This window comes from Corvus hawaiiensis, chromosome 8 (assembly GCF_020740725.1).
Source record: "Corvus hawaiiensis isolate bCorHaw1 chromosome 8, bCorHaw1.pri.cur, whole genome shotgun sequence".
NCBI lineage: Eukaryota > Metazoa > Chordata > Aves > Passeriformes > Corvidae > Corvus > Corvus hawaiiensis.
The window spans coordinates 11,934,371-11,952,424 of record NC_063220.1 but is presented as its reverse complement, the minus strand read 5'-3'; the positions used below and the strand labels follow the sequence as shown (position 1 = coordinate 11,952,424).

Genomic DNA, 18,054 nt, shown 5'->3' with positions numbered 1-18,054 from the left:
TGCAGAGGTGTTAGAATAAATTAAACTGAATTCCTCAGGGGTTGTGCTTGCTGGGATGACATGAAAGTCAACCCTGGCTGTTGTCCCAGGAGACATATGGGGAGAAGATTTGTCTGTATGATTTTACTGGTTTACTTTGAATTAAGCACTCAAACTCAGTTCACTTTGCTAAAAGCAGAATGTGTTGCAGCACTGCTATAACTTCAGAGTTAAAAAACAGGCAAGCTCTCAATACTGATTAATTGAGAGGTCCCTTCTCTGCCAGAGGGGTCCTAACTGGACTGTTGGACTGACCTTCTACCCTTGTAGTAATGCACCAGACAGTCTGGAGTTTGCTTTTGAAATCAGTATTGCTTGAAATGGTGGAAGGCTAGGAGGTGGAACTGACCTAGTGGAAATGTGTTACTCACATTACTCACATGATTACTCCCTTTCCTTAAAGATAGGACTTTGTTATGCTCAATTCATGTTAATTCAACTGGGCACTGTGTACATGACAAGAGCACTGGCTTTGGTGCTATTTATAGACTGCTCCCAGTGTTTGGTGGATGTAATGAAAGTGAGGGCCAGCATCTTCCAAAAATTTGGCCCTGATAGTGTTTTAAGAGGTGCTTGTGCTTCAACACCAGGTGTCATTGTAAGAATTTAATGAATCCCTATATATTTACTTTACAGCTGACACCCAAGATGGAACCGTTTGTGCACATAATCAACTCATGGGTTTTGAAGAGTTAAAAAAAAAAGAAGTCAATGTTTGGTTCTTGGGGTTCTTGTATAGGGGAAGAGAGGGACTTCTCACTTGTCTTCGGAGAACAGTTTCTCCAAATTCTCAGTGTTTTTCCATTCCCTGCTCACCCAGCTGGGGAATGAGTTAAGCTTGTGTTAACTAGTTATCATTTTCAAAAATATTTTTCTCCTTGTCTGTGTTATTTTAATGAGGAGAATTTCAATTGTTTCATCATTGCTTTGTACTGATACAACTGTTAATCAGGTGTTAACCAGGGGAACTAGCTCATCACTTTCCTCACATATCTTTATCTTGCAGGATGAGCAGCCACATTGGTGTTCTCTGATTGCTCCAAATTTCCTGTCGAAGACTTCTCCTCCAGCCAATTTTTTTTGTTTTTACCTATGTGACTGGTTGTTTTCTTTATTAAATTTTGTGTTTAATGGGAGTTCTTTTATTAGCAGCACTGAAAATTGGGCTGCTTTACCCTCGGGTTAGGGACAGAATTCATTAAAAATAAAAAATTTTTTTAAAAATCATGCAAGCAGAAGAAAAGCAACATGTTCACACTCAAAGAGCAGAGACAGTTGGCTAACTGGTTTTGCTTGGCACATGGAGTTCTTCTGCCTGCCACCAGTCTGTACTCTGCCTAGAAATAACATTCTCACTCATGTTGCACCCTGATTTGGCTGTGTGGCTCTATTTTGTAAAGAAACTGCTGGAATATCTGACACCACTCTTGAGCCTGGGACATAACACTCCCGTGTGAATTGGCTCTTATTCCCAACTCTTGCTGGGCCTGATCTTTGCTGCCAGGCTACATGCTTGTATTGCAACTTGCCACTAACATCTGGTAATAAATATAGAACTTTCTGCTTATTGCCCTTCATATCTAATTATATTCTGAAGTGTTTTTCTTCAGTGCACCTCATAATGTTATGCTTTAAAAGATGAGGAGGACAAGTTTCAACAATTGCCTGACTGAAAAGTAAAAGGTGATACTCTCAGTGAACAGTCCTGTCTGTTATGTTGTTCCTATTACACTTCCTGCTGTGTGCCCAGTGGATAATAAGGAGCACTGCTCGATGGCCAAAGATGAAACTTTTATGATCACACCCTAGAGATTTGATACTTTTCAGTTTCCCATAAAGAATGATACGGTTTTTGCGTGCTAAGCACATGTAGCTTCTGGTGCTTTCAGAATAGAGGATTTAATGAGGTATCTCAGCAGCTGAGTGTGTCCAGCCAGAGAAAGCAGGACACACTGCAGCAGTGGGTTTTGCTGGAGTTGGGCATAACACATGGAGAGCAATGGTGCTTCAGATAAAGAGTGGAAACTTGGATGAAAAAGCTACCAAACATCCTGCAAGCCTAGCAAGAAATGAGGTGAGTCTACACCTGTAACCACTGCAACATGGATGGATTTGCCAGGAAGGTCAGCTGCAATAGTTAAAGAAATCAATGTGACCTTGACAAGCACATGGCCTGGTCAGACAACATTGATTCACTAATGGCATGCTGTTGCATAATCCTCTCCTATTTGGGTCAGATGGTTTCTAGACATGATTGATTTCAATGTTTGCAAGGAAGTGCATAAGAAACAAAGAACATAAATTATTCTGTGAAAGTTGGTTCTTGAAAGTAAAAATGTTTTGGACAGCAGAGGAGAATTCTGTAGCAGGCTGGCAGACTTGTGTATCCTTTTCTTTTTTTTTCATCATATTTTGAATATTTAATGCAAACTTCTCACAGAGTCACAGAAATGTTTGGGTTAGAAAGGACCTTAAAGCATTCTCTTCTGCAGGCTGAACAGTCACAGCTCTGTGTCTTCACAGGGGAGGTGCTCCAGCCCTCTGATCATTTTTGTGGCCCTTCTCTGGACTTGCTCCAACATGTCTGTGCTGAGTGCTCCAGAGCTGGACACAGCACTCCAGGAAGGGTCTCAGAGACCAGAAATAAAGGGGCAGAATCACCTTCCTCTTGTGCTCTTCAAGGATGACAAAAGATCCACTCTTCCTTCCCACCACACATCCACAAAGATATTGTCACAGACTTGTGGCACTAAATACCCGACTTATTTGTATGGCAAAGTACCAGAGAACACAGAAGACCTTAAGGTCTTTGCTAAATTTCTGTATCCATGCAAAAACCAGGAATTGAAAGCTCTCAAAGAACTTCCGAATGAGAACAACATCTTCCTTAGTGAGGTTTCTTTCTGGCAAGGAGCTGAGGAAAGAGTAGAAAATGTAAGAGCTGAAGATCTTAAACCTCACAGACTTCCTTTTTGTTTAGTTCAGCAATCTCTAAGAAGTTTCTACCTGGATTATTTCAAACATCGTGTAGGGCTTGACCTGACTTAGCAGTTCTTCTCCTGCTTTATTGCCTTGTACAGCTTGAGGAACATCAACTCGATCCATTTTCTAGGGTATATTTTTCATCCTATAACTGCCTGTCAATTTGTTGGTTTTGGATTGTATTTTCAAGGAAACTCCTAATTCAGACTTGTGCAGCCATTCATCAGGTAAAGGACATGGATGAAGAATCTATATAGAAAATAGCTTAATGTCTTCTAGCTGGCTCCTTCCTTTCAGGCACCACATGAAGGCTCCAGATCTCATTCAGATATGGTCTGCAGCACTGGATTGCTCAGATTTGTCCCAGGATATAGTGAGAATTTTGGGATACTGGAATGCAGCTAGTAAGGGAATATAAAATGGAAGTATGTTTATAATTTAGTGTTTTGAGTTTAACCAGAAGTTCAAAAGTCATCCCATGCATTCAGTGCAGAATCAGTCTGTATCTGTAAAAAGAAGAGCCATTGGTTTCTCAGTTCAAGTCCCAGCCGGGGCATTCTTTAACTTTATGAAACTCCTCAAATCAAATAGGAATAGAAACATTACATCTTGGCTTAAAAAATTAATTCAAAATGGTTTTCTATTTGTAAAATATTTAAACATTTGCCTGCAGTCTCAGGAATACAAGCAAAATTGTGCCACTGCATGAAAATCTTATGAACTACCACAGAAATGGAAGTCTAGATGCAACTGCAGTTTGGTAGATGACTTGTGTACATAACTGTAAATTATTCTCCAGAAGAATTACTTATTGAGAGATGCTTTCTTTTATGACAATTCCATAATGGATCCATAGGAAAGAATTACATAACTCTATACAAGCATACATATAATATTGTCATATGGAATGTTCTACAGCAGATATTTGAACCTGCCAAAAGCAGACCTGGGCTCTGCTTTCACTGAACCTCTCTGTGCCCTTCTATCCTCCTGAGTGTCTTTTCATCCCTCCTACTATCTCTGCTCCTTTGACCAGGACTGTAGTTTGCTACAGACTGTGCTTTTGCAATGCATAGAACTTAGTGTCTCTGTGCTGCCAGCCAGTGAAGACAGTTTGTGTTCAGGAAATTGTTTTCTAAGTACTGCCTGCTTGAACCCCTTTGCAAAGTTCCTTTTTTACTTTACATGGTTTTTCCAGCTTCTTGCTACCTAAATATGAACACAAGGGAGCACCAGAGGGTTTTTGTTTTCTTTTGTTTGTTTTTTACAAACAAAAAAAAGAAATCAGTGAGTGGGTTAGTTCAGGCATGATCTGGATGGGATCTGTGCCTGAGGTGGACAGCTACAGACTATTCTTCATTATTCTTCGTGGCCAGTCCTCTTCAGAGGACCGGGGCCGTGTTACTTCCCCACCCAATGGCCGCATCACCCCCCGAGGGAGATCTCCAGCTGTCACCACCTCCCATGTTGGCCCCATGTGGTTTAGCAGTGGCCCAGGGTGCACTCAGGGGATTGGAGGCTGCTGTGCTGTTGTGCTGCTGCCTGTGCACAGCTGCAGACAGGGAGCCCTTCCCACTGAGGTGTGTGCTCGCCTTTGCAGCCAAGAGCAGAGGCTGCTGTAGAGCTCTGCAGGGCACAGAGCTGGGTGCATTAACATATTTATGTTGTTCTGCAGCCCAAAGAAGCGAAACTATGGTGTGTTAAAGCTACTTATCTGTTGCTCATGACTACTGCACTACTTCTGTGTAATCAGCCAGAAAACTATCTTAGGAAGCCCTATTTTGCTTCTTTTGATGTCAAGAAGAAAAATCCCATTCACAGCAGTGGTACAGAAACAGGAAGGAGCAGATGCTGGAAAAAAAATCACTTGAAAATTATCTTGAGGGAGAGAATGTGTAGAAAGGACTATAGAATAAGTTTACCACATTTGATTAGGTATGAGACACAAAAAGATCAGAAAATGAAGAAGCCTTTTAAAAGGGGTTCTTGTAGGGCTGTAAACATTAAAGACTGATTTCTAAGGGCTAGGGGTGACATTAAGTAGAAATTTGAAATGTAATGAGTCTGGGTCCTCTAGCAGGTGCTGCTGGGAATCTGGTGACTCTTCAGTAATGCTTGTCCATATGAAGGTACCACAGGGGTAGATGTCATCTTCCCCCAACACGTGCAGGATTCCTGTGTGTGAAGTGGCCAGCAAGCTCTGCTAAGCATTATGGCAGGGTATTTGAACCTTCATCTGCTGCTGCCTTGGACAGAAGGTTTTGGGTGAGGCAGCACAGTGCACAGCTCCTGGGAGTGAGCATGCAGATGTTTCCTATCTGTCTCAGAGCAAACTTAAAGGCTTGAGTTGGATGCTCTGGTTTGGCTGGGATGGTGCAAGGCTGGGAATCCGCTGTGTCCCTCTCCTGCCATGCAATCTCTCATGCAGTCTGCAGGCTGCCACCCCCAGCCAACTCCCCCCAGCTTTATTGTTCAGCATGATGCCATATGACCTGGAATATCCCTTTGGCCAGCTGGGGTCAGCTGCCTTGGTTGTGCCCCCTCCCATCTTCTTGTGCACCCCCAGCCTTCTTGCTGGCCAGGCAAAGAATCTGTAAAGTCCTTGACTTAGTGTAAGTGCTGCTCAGCAACAGCTAAAACATCAGGGTGTTACCAACATTATTCTCATCCTAAATCCAAAACACAGCACCGTACCAGGTAATAGGAAGAAAATTAACTCTATCCCAGCTGAAACCAGGATAAGCAGTGCCAAAGGCACTGATAAGTGCAGAATAAAGTGACTGCTCTTAGCCAGTTTAGAGCAGCTTGCACAGCATGCTGGGTTCACAGTTACACTCTGGTCTGCTGCAAGCTTGAGAGAGGCATTAACTTTGCAGATCTCTTTTTACTGTGTGGGTGTTGTGCCCTTTCCTTGCCTGCCTGCTCCTGGGAGTAAGGGGCAGCTCAACTGCATTTCTTCCCCTGTCTGTATTGACTTACTGTTAACATTTCTCAAAGCTTTTTAAATACAAGTGAAAAACTCCTGGCCCCTTTGGGAACACATCTGATTTTTCAGGTTTTATCTTTATCATTGATCCCTTTCCAGTTACTTCAGCCAAAGGTGAGGAAGTGATGTGTGAAAGATGGAGCATCTCTTTTTGTAACTAGGCTGTATATAAGGGTCAGCTGTTAAGCTGAGATTCTTACAGAAGCCCCAGAAATAGGTACTTTATGCTTTTGTGCAGCCAAGACAATTACACCAGGGAGAACACTCTACAATGCACTGAATTCTCATTTTTGCTCTTAGATTTTTTCTATTCCCTTCTTGCTCCCCAGAGGATAAACTGGACAAAGACTACATCAGGGATGTATCCTGTGAGGTCAAACCCATTGCAGACATTGAGTGTGGCCTCTGCAGGAAGAATTGCTCAACTCCAGTTGCAAGAAAGTGTCGATAAATGATTCCTGTATAGAGTTTACTCTTAAAAGCATTTGAAATTGGTTCTGAGCTGACTTGAAGTAGAGCATAGAAGAGGAGAATTACTGACCAGTAGTTTCATCTGATAAGGGTCTTCAGGTCATGATGACATACCAAATGGGCCTACATTTAAGTGGTGAACACTAAGAGAACAGAGAAAGCTTCCTATCTTTAGTTGTCAGTAATGCTCTAGCATTGCTTGTAGTTACCCTGTTTCTCTATTAGTTGTAAATAAACCAGTATTTTGGTGGACCAATTGGTGGGAGAAAATGCATCTTTCATGGTGCAGGACAAAGAGGAAATGAGTTTTTCCAGGAGTTTGCAGGAAATATTTCCAGGACATTATAATGCCATCTGGCATAATGCAGTTCCTAGTTCAGAGAAAGGAGGCACAAGTAAATGTGCAAGAAGGTTACGGTTTGGTGGTAAGTTCCAGGTTTGTTTCTTTGGTTAGCCACGTGCCACACTGGACAATTTTTTGCTTAAAACCATCATTTCAAACTTAGAAAACACACCTGCCAGACTTCTGAGCATTAGAGAGAGGAGGATGTAGGTGATCTGCCATGCTGCTGAGGCCAACATTCATTAGCAAATCTATCCTTTGGGGGAAGAATGTAAATATGCTGGTTTTCTGGCTGTTTGGCACCATGAGTTCAGCTTCTCTCTCACATACAACAGCAGACAGGGGCTTCAGCCTTCAAGGACTCGAGGCAAAATCATGCACTTGGGATAATGTGATGTCACCTGTTTGGAAGGACTTTTTTCCCACCTACCCAGCAAAGTCCAGCTTAGACTGAACAGTCTGATTCTTCAGAGCTTTCCTATTGCTCTTTAGGCAGTAGTTATTACTGTGGATGCTATATGATCATCTGCCTTGTAAAACATTGTCTGATCTGGGTATGAGGGTTTAGTCAGAAAGATATGTGGGAATTTTAGGCAAACTGTGAAACTGGATCTGTGGTTCTGGTCCATTGTCTTGAACAACAAAGCTGGATGACAGGATTTCTGGCCCTTTTCCCCCTGACAAAAAGGACATTTTAAATTAGGATAATTTACTTTTCCAGTTTCCAGGAGAACCCCACAAATAGCCTTATTAGCAAGCCTGAGAAGAAAGTGAACCTCCTCATGAACTGGAAGAGGCAGAATTGGTGGGAGAAAGAGAGGAACATTTTAAGCTGGCATCAGTGCCGAAGATGTGGTGCTACATCCTGTATCTCCACAGTCTGTGGAGAGACATAGATGCTTCAAGAGATGCTTTAATTCAGAGCTTTCAGTAGATGTCAGCCCAAATGAGTCTCTGACTCATTCCTGGTTTTCAATCTGTGCCTGGTTCTCTAGGTGCCCTTTAGCTTGACTGTGCTTGAAGATGTAATTTGATTGCCAGGGCCACCTCCAATCCCTCCTTTCTCCTTTGTGTGTGTGTGGAGTTCTTCCACCCTGATTTGTTCCTCCCACCCAGCCTTTGTATAGAGCAACCTCCAACACAAAGAGCCCAAAAAAGGATTGTGCAGTTGTGAGGTGCTTGTCATCATTACACCTCGTCACAGCAGGGAGGTGACTCAGCTGCCGCCCTACATGGTTGGGATGTGTCACCAGGAGAATGATGGCATTTTCAAATGCAGCAAAGTTTGGAAGTGGAGTAGAGGAGAGAGGAGGAGTTGGGCTATGAAAGGACATTGGGGAACATCAAAGTTTCCAATAATCTGAAGCTTGTAGTTTAAGAAGTACGCAATTTAGAGAAGTATAATATTGTCACCTGAGCACATTGTGATCTGTTCTATTCTTTTACAGTAAAGGGAAGACTGGTCTAGTGCTTAGAAGTTTTGCATATGACCTGAGTAATTTAAATTCAATGCCCTGTTCTGCAGCAAATTTCTGCAATTTCTTTTACCCCAGCTGTAAAATAAGGTTGAAAATAGTGCTCCACTCATGAGACCATGGGGAGATTTCAGTCACAGTCTTTATACATTGTTGTCATGGAGTAGATCTATTTGATGGACCCCCCTGGTGCACCAGTTTGTGCAGCATTGGGAGCTCTTTCAATGGGTAAAACCATGAAAGTGCAAAACTTTATTTTAGCTGTTATGGAGGACAAAATGGATTCACTACTTTTGGTGGCATAGCTTAGACTAAAAATAAATCTACTGGTTTTAAGCGATATGTAGACAAATGGGTGTCAAGGCTGTCATGGAAATTAACATATGGAGGCAGCTTTTCCTGAAAGGACAGGGTACTTGCATTCTTCACATACTAGAAATGGTGAAATAGGAGTTGTTGAAACCCAAGAAGTTAGTCTGGGGTTTTGGGAAGAGACACTTTATAAGCATGGGAGTTTTTCACTTCCATGGATAAACATCGTATTTATTCTTTGCAGCAATGGACGGCTTCATGAACAGCTAAAGAAGGAACAACTGGGGTATAAACTGGGGCTCAATCCACCACAGACTTCCTTTGCTATGGTGTTGAAGTTACTTAGGTACAGAGAGCCTTGTTTTATTTGTAAATTGGGAAAAATATCCTTATCCTGCCTCACAGTGGTCCTTGGTCCTAATGCTGATTTATCAGTTTTTTTAATAGACCATTTATGTGCCATCCTGATGTCTGCAACTCTAGAGCCTCACTTGGATATAGCCTAAAACAAAGTTCCCTGTTGCTTCAGAGATACTATGGGACCATTTGGAGGTGTTAGACATGAAGTCCTGGCCAGAGTCCAAATTTAGTGTAGTTCCAGCCTGTTTACCAGAGAATCTCCTTGGCGTGTTCAGGAGGACATGCTCTCGTCTGTTGTGCGTGCCTGCTGTGGGCTGTTAAAACAGCTGACACGTCTCACCCCAGAGGAGCTGCATGCTATAATTGGTAAATCTCTGTTTACAGTAAACCAGTGCATGGCATTTAAGTGTTTCGAGATTCCTCTGGGGAGAAGGAAACTTACATAACAGGATGAAAGAGTATTCTGTTTAGATGGGAAGAGCCTAGATATGTTCTTTCTTTGGCAGAGCTGTAATTCCATATCTAGTGCTTAATGAACAGGTGACAAGGATAAATGTTGGAAGAATATTGTTGCTGAACAAAATGTTTCAAGCCAGCAGATGGAAACATGGATTCATTTAGTCTTTAGGAGTTCAGAAACACGAAAGAAAATTTGTGGAATGAATCTTCTGTGTCAAGAAGTCCAGGTCTGTGCTGTCAAAGACATTAACTGTTTTACTAACTGATTAAACTCGCTTTAAAACAAGCTAGGAATCACTGCTACCAAAAAGTTGTTCGATAGTCCAACACTTGTGATTAGAAACCATTGTATAGTCCCCGGCTAAAATGTCAGTGCATGTTAATTCCTTAGGGATACTTACTGAAGGTTTATATGGAGAATGATCACATTCGTTTTCGCTTTTGTTTTTATAATCAAGGTTCCACTTTGTGGGATGGTTTTTTTTCTTCCTGATCATACTGTTAGCCCTATTTCATACCACTTATGATCTTAGTAACTCTTTGTGACTATAGGTGACAGAACTGTCTGCTTTATCCCAGAAGAGTTCTTGTAATGGTCTAACAGCTCTCTCTTACTGGAAAGAAGGCACCTCATGTATTACAAAGCTGTTTTTTTTTTCCCCATTCCTGCATTTTGTTGGTGTCATCTGCTGAACAACTAATACAACGTGCTCTGTCTTTACTTTTGATTAGATCCTGCCTTAAAGCCACAATTCGTATTAGTCTTTAACGGCATGTTTTGACTGTGATCCTTCAGTGCATTCACTATGATTCCTTCATTCTTGCCTTTGGCCAATTTCTGTCACTTTTTAAGTTTAATTTTTTAAGTGGAAAGGCAGAGTAAGACTGCTCCTTATGGGAATTTACTAGTAAATTCCCAAGGCAATGAGAGTTTTATTTTTCAGTGAGAAAAGAAAGCAGTTTTGGTTGTAGAGAAAAAAAAAGGCAGAAACTGTTATTCTGGTAATTGTTGAGGAAGATTGACGTTGCAGTGCAATGATATGTAGCCCCACTATGCCTTGTAGCATCAAAAAACTTCTTAAGGTATGCATGTGTTGTCAAATTGCCTCAACACCAAACTTGAGTTTCTAGTTATGTATGACATAGTAAGAAAGATGTGTCTGGGGGAGGAACCTGGGTGCTTTTGAGTTAATATAGATCCAAGTCCACACAGCATTCTGACTGTCAGACTTCAGTGGCTGCTAGACCAAGTTCTCTGAAGGAAAACTTTTTGCCGAGTGGTTATTTATACTTCAAATTTGCCTGTGAAATTTTTAGTTGCTTCTAAAAAGCATAAACACAATGCAGCTTTTCATAAAAGCTTTTTAAGTAAGTTCTCATTATCTTATGAAAAATACGTTCTTTTAAACCTTCTGACAGGGTTGGGAGGAGTGAGCAACTTGCATGCTTTTCCAAGTCTTTGCATAAATAAGAGCAGACAGGAAGAAGTGGGGGAAAAAATGGACATGCTCAGAAAAACTTGTAAAATAACTGCCATTATTAAACATGCATATTTTAGTTTTGAATCTTCTTGATGGGAAAATCAAACTGCCTGCCAATTGTTACAAATTTGAAGCGAAAATATGCATTTTATTTAAAATTTTGAAAATACTTTTCCCCCAAATTAGCTCTAATTTTAACCACAATTTCATATAAAAAGGTGAAAATGTGGCAATCTAGCTTCTGCAAGTAACAACACAGTGTGAGTTAGCAGGAAGCATGAAGTGCAGGAAGCCCTGAGCAGCAGCTACCAGAGCCTGCTTGAGAAGATGAAAAGCCATGCTAGAGCCTGAAATCTGAGTAGTCTCCCAGATGGGGCAAGGAAAATGGTGCGTGTAGAGTCTCCTGCCTTCTGTTGCTATCCCAGCTCCGTCTGGCTGTGGTTTTGTGGCAGCTGTGATGGAGAGATTCTTGTGGCATGGGAATCTTTGGAGCTGGAGGAGCCTGGCTGGCACAGAGGAAATTGTGTGCATTTACCCTTGACTTGATCCACAGCCAGTTTTAAGCTGTATGACAAGCAATTGTCAGCAAATCTAAGAGCAACGTTCATTAAAACAATTAATAATTACATAAATTATTAATTTTCCTCCTTTGGACTTCTCAGCAGACTATAATGCTGGTCCTTAACCCCAGAAGAAGGAGGGAAATTACATAAATCCTGGTCCTAGAGTCTCTGCTTTCTTTGTGGATCTACCACCTCTCCAGCCTTTGGTGATGGCTGACAGCAAGCCACAGAGGTGTGTGCTTATAGCAGATGCCTGCTAACATCTGGGAAGGGAAGGCAGCTGCAGGCTTGGCGTTACCATTTTGTATCAGAGCTATAGACTGTAATTCTCTGCCTTTGAACATGTGAGTGGGCTTACTTGGTTCTTGTTATATTCCCTTTCCCTCCTTACTAGGGAGGTTATAACATCCTCCTAAGATGCAGTTTCTGAAAAGGCTATTACAGAAATAGTCCTTGTGGTGGAAAGCCAGCCCAGCATCCCCATCCTGCTGCTGCTGCTAGAATCTGCCTCCCCTGCTACCACAAGCACTGGGAGATGCTGACTTAGACCTGACATGGAGATGCAAAGCTCCTCACATACCCTGCCTTTACAGAGCGTGCTCCTCAGTGTGCCTGGTTGCTCTGATTGTACTCCAGGGATCACTGTCAAAGGGGTCATCCTGAGGAGTGTGATCCTCCCACCACAATCTTGACAGTGTTGAAGTCGGGTCAGAAATCAGTGTGTAAGAGCTGAGCATTTAAGACTGGAGTTTTTTGTTTGGATAGCTGGGAAATCATCTCCCTTTCTGGTCTGAGGAAAGAGTTAAACTCTTGTTCTGTGTGGTCTGGTATGAGACATATAGGCTAGTGGAAAGGAGTGTTGCTGACCCTGACCTTGGTGTTGGGGAATGCTATGGGGCAGTGACATCACACATGGGGCAACCAGGGGATCAGCCCCAGCCAGCATGGGGTTGGGAAATGCAGGTCCTGCTTGACCAACCTGTTCTCCTGTTACAAGGTGACCTGCCTAGCGAATGATGGAAAGGCTGTGGATGTGTCTGCCTGCACTTTAGTAAAGCATTTGGCACTATCTCCCACAGCATTCTCCTGGAGAAACTGTCTGCAGATGGATGGGATGGGAATACTGGGTAAAACACTGGCTGTGTGGCTGGGCCCAGGGGGTGATGGTGAGTGCTGCTGCACCCAGTGGGCTGCCAGGCACTACTGGTGCTCTCCAGAGCTCAGTACTGGGGCCAGTCCCATTTAATATCCTTTTCAATGACCTGGTTGACGGGATTGAGTGCACTCTTACGAGTTTACAGACAACACAAAGTTGCTGGGGAGTAGGAAGGCAGAGGGATCTGGACATGCTGAATTGAAATGCCAGTTGTATCAGGTTCAGTAAGGTGAACTGCCAGGTCCTGCACTTCAGTCACAACAACCCTGCATGATTCTGTGAAGACTGTGATGTATAATGCTTATTCTTAACTTGATGTGCTGGTTCATGTACTATGCTAATATGGAGCTCTTTAAGCATGGATACAGGAGACAGGCTGTCAGGTAGTTTGCACTGTGTCTGATACCTGCTGCTCCTTCTGTGCACAATATAAAATCTGCATTTGCTCTCCAGCTCTTTTAAGACAGTGCTGGTTTGATGGCTACAAATTATTCATTTCTCTTCCTACTCTTTGTACGGTCTGCTTAGTATGAAAACAGTTTTTGGCAGTGACAGTCTCTGCATCACATCCAATATCACAGAGTCCCAGGTGTGATGTGATCTTTGAGTGCATTTTCAGTACCTCGGCAAGGAGTTCTTGCCAGAGTACTAAACCAAATCCTGTTGATGTGGATGCTTTTGTATTACAACTAAGTTCTCCCTCTTCTTCTCTCTCAACTTGGTTTCCTATTTCCCAAACCCAGTGCTGACATCAGGTACATGTATCTCGTCACATGGACAATGGCTCCTTCTCTAAGCTGAACTATTCCTGTCTCAAAAGAATGGAGAATTTTGTGACTTACCCTAGGGCACTGCGGTGTAGCTGGCAGCGATGAAAAAAGCTACAGCAGGGAATGAAGGAAGGTCTTTTCTAGATGATTTTAAGTTCAGGATGTACTCACAATTGAGCTTTTGTTTGCTGTTGTTCTTTTTAAATAACTAAAAATTCAGGGAGTGCATTGGGGGAAGCCACTTCGGTATGTTGGGTGCTCATCTGTCCCGGAGGATGTGGTGTGAACAGGGTGGACAGTTTCCTTCTCTGTGCAGAACAGAGCAAGGATTGTCTGAGTATGAGAAAGGCAAAGCAGTGATCCTTCAGACCACGGCCTTGTTACTCTGTGCTTTTATGTTTGAAATCAGGAGATTCTTTAGCTCAGCAATTTGTACTATGCTGTAAGACAAAATGAATGAAAAGTGCAGTCTAGGGAAAAGACTGAGGCTTTCTTGAGTTTGCACTGAGGTTGCCCCCTTGATATCTTTGGGTTTTGTGTTTTTTTTTTTTTTTCTGAGGTTTGCCATTTCTGTCAAAATATGTAGGGAGGTTTGTTTTAGAACTTGGAAGAGACCGGGATTTGAAGGAATACATACCATCACTCTTAAGGTATATATACATTATGTATAGTACAAAGCTGAATTTTTTACCTTTTAGCAGCATGTATGGTTTGATTCTTACCACTGTGACACTATTCTTCCACTTCAGAATGATGCAGAGCTTTGGTGGAGTAGGGAATGGGTTTTTCTTTGATGTTGCTGATACCAGCCTTTTCTTGGGGGTGAAATAGTGAGTAGAAGTCCTTGGTAGTAGCTCAATCTCATTTGTCAGATTCCAAACTCCAGTGATGTCAATGAAAGGAGACATGGAACTAGGTAATACCCCCAAATTATCTTGTGTATGTGCCTGTATTCATCAGTCCAGTGAGCAATCTCTCTCCCTCACACCTGAGGGTTATACTGCACTGCTGCTGTGGTGAGGTCCCACATCTCCACAAGCTGTCCACCTCTGCAGCATCTCTCCTCAGGTTTGTGTTCCTGAGGTGTGCTCCTGGCTGGTAGCTCTGCCTCAGGCCCTTCTTGTACTCAGTTCAAATGAGACAAGAAAGGACAGTGGAATTATTCCAGCCTCTTCCTCACTCTGCAGGGTTTTTTTAAAGATGTACTGTTTTACTTTTTTCTTCTAGAGGACTCCATGCACATTTTTCCTGTTTGCAGGGGTTTGGATTTGCTAAGCCAGTTCCCTTGCTGGTGGGTACACCTTTTCCTGTTTGAAACACAAGCTGCAGGATACATATTCTGTTTGTTTCATCACCTTTGTAAACCTCATTTCAGGAAGATGAGCTGTGGAGCTGGTGCTGGATGAGGAGTAAATGTGATGAATGGCATTTCCTACCCTCATGTTCAGGCAAACATTCAGGTTTGTTTCATTTGCATGGAAGTAGAAGGGTATGAACAACAACTTGAGTGCTGCTTTCTCTTCATTATTCACCTACTTAAGTCTCTATTTTGCTGCGTTTGCCTTTCCTGTAATCACATATGTTCTTCTTACCTCCACACACTTTGGATGTGCCTTGATAGATTCAGCTCCTAGTGTAAATTTTGAGTAACTGCCTTGAGTTTAGCGGAGCTGTTACTTAGCTACAGCTCTCTCACAGGCCATGGAGTTAGGGCAATATAAGCCAGAAATTAATCAGGAACCATGTTATGGTAGCTCTTGACCTCCCAGGGACAGATGCTGGACCCATTGCCTTTCTTGTGTTATTGGCTTAAAGTTGCTCTATTTTACCCCCCAGACTACCGAGATCAGAGCCTGACTCTGCTGCCTCTTGCCCAGGGCTGTTCCAATGCCACAGGAGAGTAAAAGGAGGAAAGAGAGGCACACCCTGGAAGAACACTGCAAGTCTTCCTAGCATTAAACTTTGAGTTTTTACCCATCTGTCTTATGTGACTTTTAAATCTGCCACAGCCAGTCACATTAAAGGTGAGGCCATGCCCTGCATATTACACACGTGAGTTCTGAAGTGAGAGATCTTTCTGGGGAGCTTCCAGCAGCAGCACAGAGCAACTAGAGGCGAATGAATGCATGAATGTTTTATTGTTGGGCTGTGTAATGCTGTTACTGTGGCACGGGACAGAAGTATTAGATGTTGTGCTGGTCACTAATTCATGTGTGAAGCCTCAAGCATTGATCAGTGTGGATTAAATGCATGCTGGAGATGTTTTCTGTGCTGTGCCACTTCAAATTCTCTCTCATGATTCAACACATTCAGAGCAAATAATTTTCTGTTTCCCATTTGCCAGTGAATGCATGCCATTTAGTTTGTAATTGGAACACAGTATGCTGCGTGTGTCTCTGCTAAATCATGAAAAGTGGTCCATTTTCTAAATTGCACAAGTATTTGTCACCTTTGTTTTAAAATGAGAGCCATAAATTTTATGGGGCATGTGAATCTATATATTCGTTTTCGCACACAGGTGAGTAAGTCATACTGTGATCTGACACGGGCTTTATGGTCCTGCTCAGGTTATGTTCTGTACTAAATTTTGTCTGTTGCTTCTATATTTAGAATGGAGCTTTGAATTTTTTTTAAGGAAACAAAAATATGGAAAAAGGAGGCATATCAAAAGGGCTGTGCTTCTACATGTTTTCCATAAGCCAGGAGGTGCAATGAGCTGTGCCAGTTTGGCATGCTGGAGGTGCTTGACAGTCCATTGCGTATTAAATATGGTACATTTAAAAACTTTGATTTTACACAACTGCGGATCCATTTGATTAATATGTTTTCTAGGGAGTTTTTAAATACTTGTATTGGCTGAGCAAAGTCCACTAATGCTTAATGGGGCATGACAGTGGCCTCAGCCTAGCTGTGATGTGGAATGTCAGCTGACAGGGGAGACAGAAAGGGTTATGTTCCTAATCTTATGGGGGATGAAATGCAAATGAATTAATGGAACAGAATTCCTTCACATTTCTGGAAATACAGTGTTTTTTTTCAGGTCAGCAAACATTATGAAAACCTTACCATCTCTGCCTCTGAAGAAACATGTGCCCTTCAAAAAGTGAGAATGAAACTTCTCTAATTTTTTCCTTTACTGATACTACAGTTTTTCTGTGAATATGTGGGATGTTCTTGGGGTTTTTTGGTGGAGAGGCTGAGGGAGGGAAATGGGGGCAATTTGCAAACAACGTGACTTAACGTGATAGGCGTTAATCAGATTTCCTGTGCCAAGCCAGCATTAGTCAATAAAAGCACTGCTGCTCTTTCTAAGAGAATAAACATCTTTGTGCTCTTCAGCTGTCTCTGTATTTTGGTGAGGGGGGGGAGAAAAAAGGCTCAAAGAAATGGTGTAAGATTCCTGTCTGCCTATTATTTGTAATATATGTGGCATCTGTAGTGCAAAGAGGATGGCAAAGTGCAGTGTAGAGAAAAGTACTGATACAGAGTTGGAGTAGAGTTATCTGATATGCCTAAAAGAGCTTTTGGTGAAATTTTTTTTCACAGTTGCTCAAAGAAATTGAATTTAGGCCACTGCTAAGAACTGTTGAAAACTCCAGTTGGGGCTAAGATCCTTTTTCTGAGGTTAACTTAACAGGAGCTTTGTGAATTTGTGATGCAGGATTGAAACCAATGAGGAAACAGGAAATAAGAAGAAATCTGGAAATGCTCAGAGTAGTTAATGGGTGCAGTGTGGTTGGGAGAGTGACTGTAAAGGAATGAACCTCTCTTTTCAGTGCATTGGTCCGAGGGGTCTGAAACTGAGGGGTGGGCTGGTTTGCAGGAGCAAGGGGAACATTGGCTGGAATAAGTACGAGGACTCCAGACAGATTGACCCTGGGCTTAATTGACTTTTGCTCTCAAGGACTGAGCACATGGGTAGTGGGATCTTATCCTCAAGTGGAATTGTTGGTCTATTTAAAACATGACTCTGTGCTTACTGCTCTGGGTTTCACTGGTCTTACCACAATATTGTTATTTATCAGTAAGAAACAAACTTGACCGGAGGTATGGATACAATATGCACTCCAACACTGACCACCTTTAGATCAGGATTGTATCATATGAAAGCTAGGTTTACTTTACACTTTAATAAAATATTGTCAGCATCTTGCTCTGCCCACACCAGTACATTTTCTAACATTCAGAGACAATTTCTGTCCTGTTTTATCTCTTCTTGTCATCAATAGCCAGATTTTCACAAGAGAGAGTCACTCAGCAGGTCTTCGTTTCACACAGACCAGTTTCCTGTTCATTGCTTAGGGTGTCATAGGGTGATTGTAATTTGTGTCCGTACTATGGAGGCTTTACAGGGGATTTAAGCTAATTTGGCATAGACAGGACCAGACAAAACAATGATTTGGCTTCCATTTTTGCAATTACACAATACGAGAAGGATTTTCTGAGCCAGGTGCCCAAGGAGTGGTGAAACCTACTCCCCTCCCTTACAAATTGAGGAGTTGCCTCAGAGCACACAGGTCTTATTAGATCTGGAAATTCAATGCCTTGATCTATCATAAATGTTTTAAGATTAATATGGAGGAGGCTAGCTTTCTTTTAGTACATCACAATTTGATTTTAGCCTAGATATTATTTCCCAATGGAGGAAGAGTTGTTT

At 42.2% G+C, this 18,054-nt stretch overlaps 1 protein-coding gene across 4 annotated transcripts in view; it reads right to left on the bottom strand.

Annotated features, from left to right (window-relative positions):
• The window catches only part of LOC125329259, a 98,538-nt gene that overhangs the window by 65,909 nt on the left and 14,575 nt on the right, over positions 1-18,054 (bottom strand). The window lies entirely within an intron of this gene.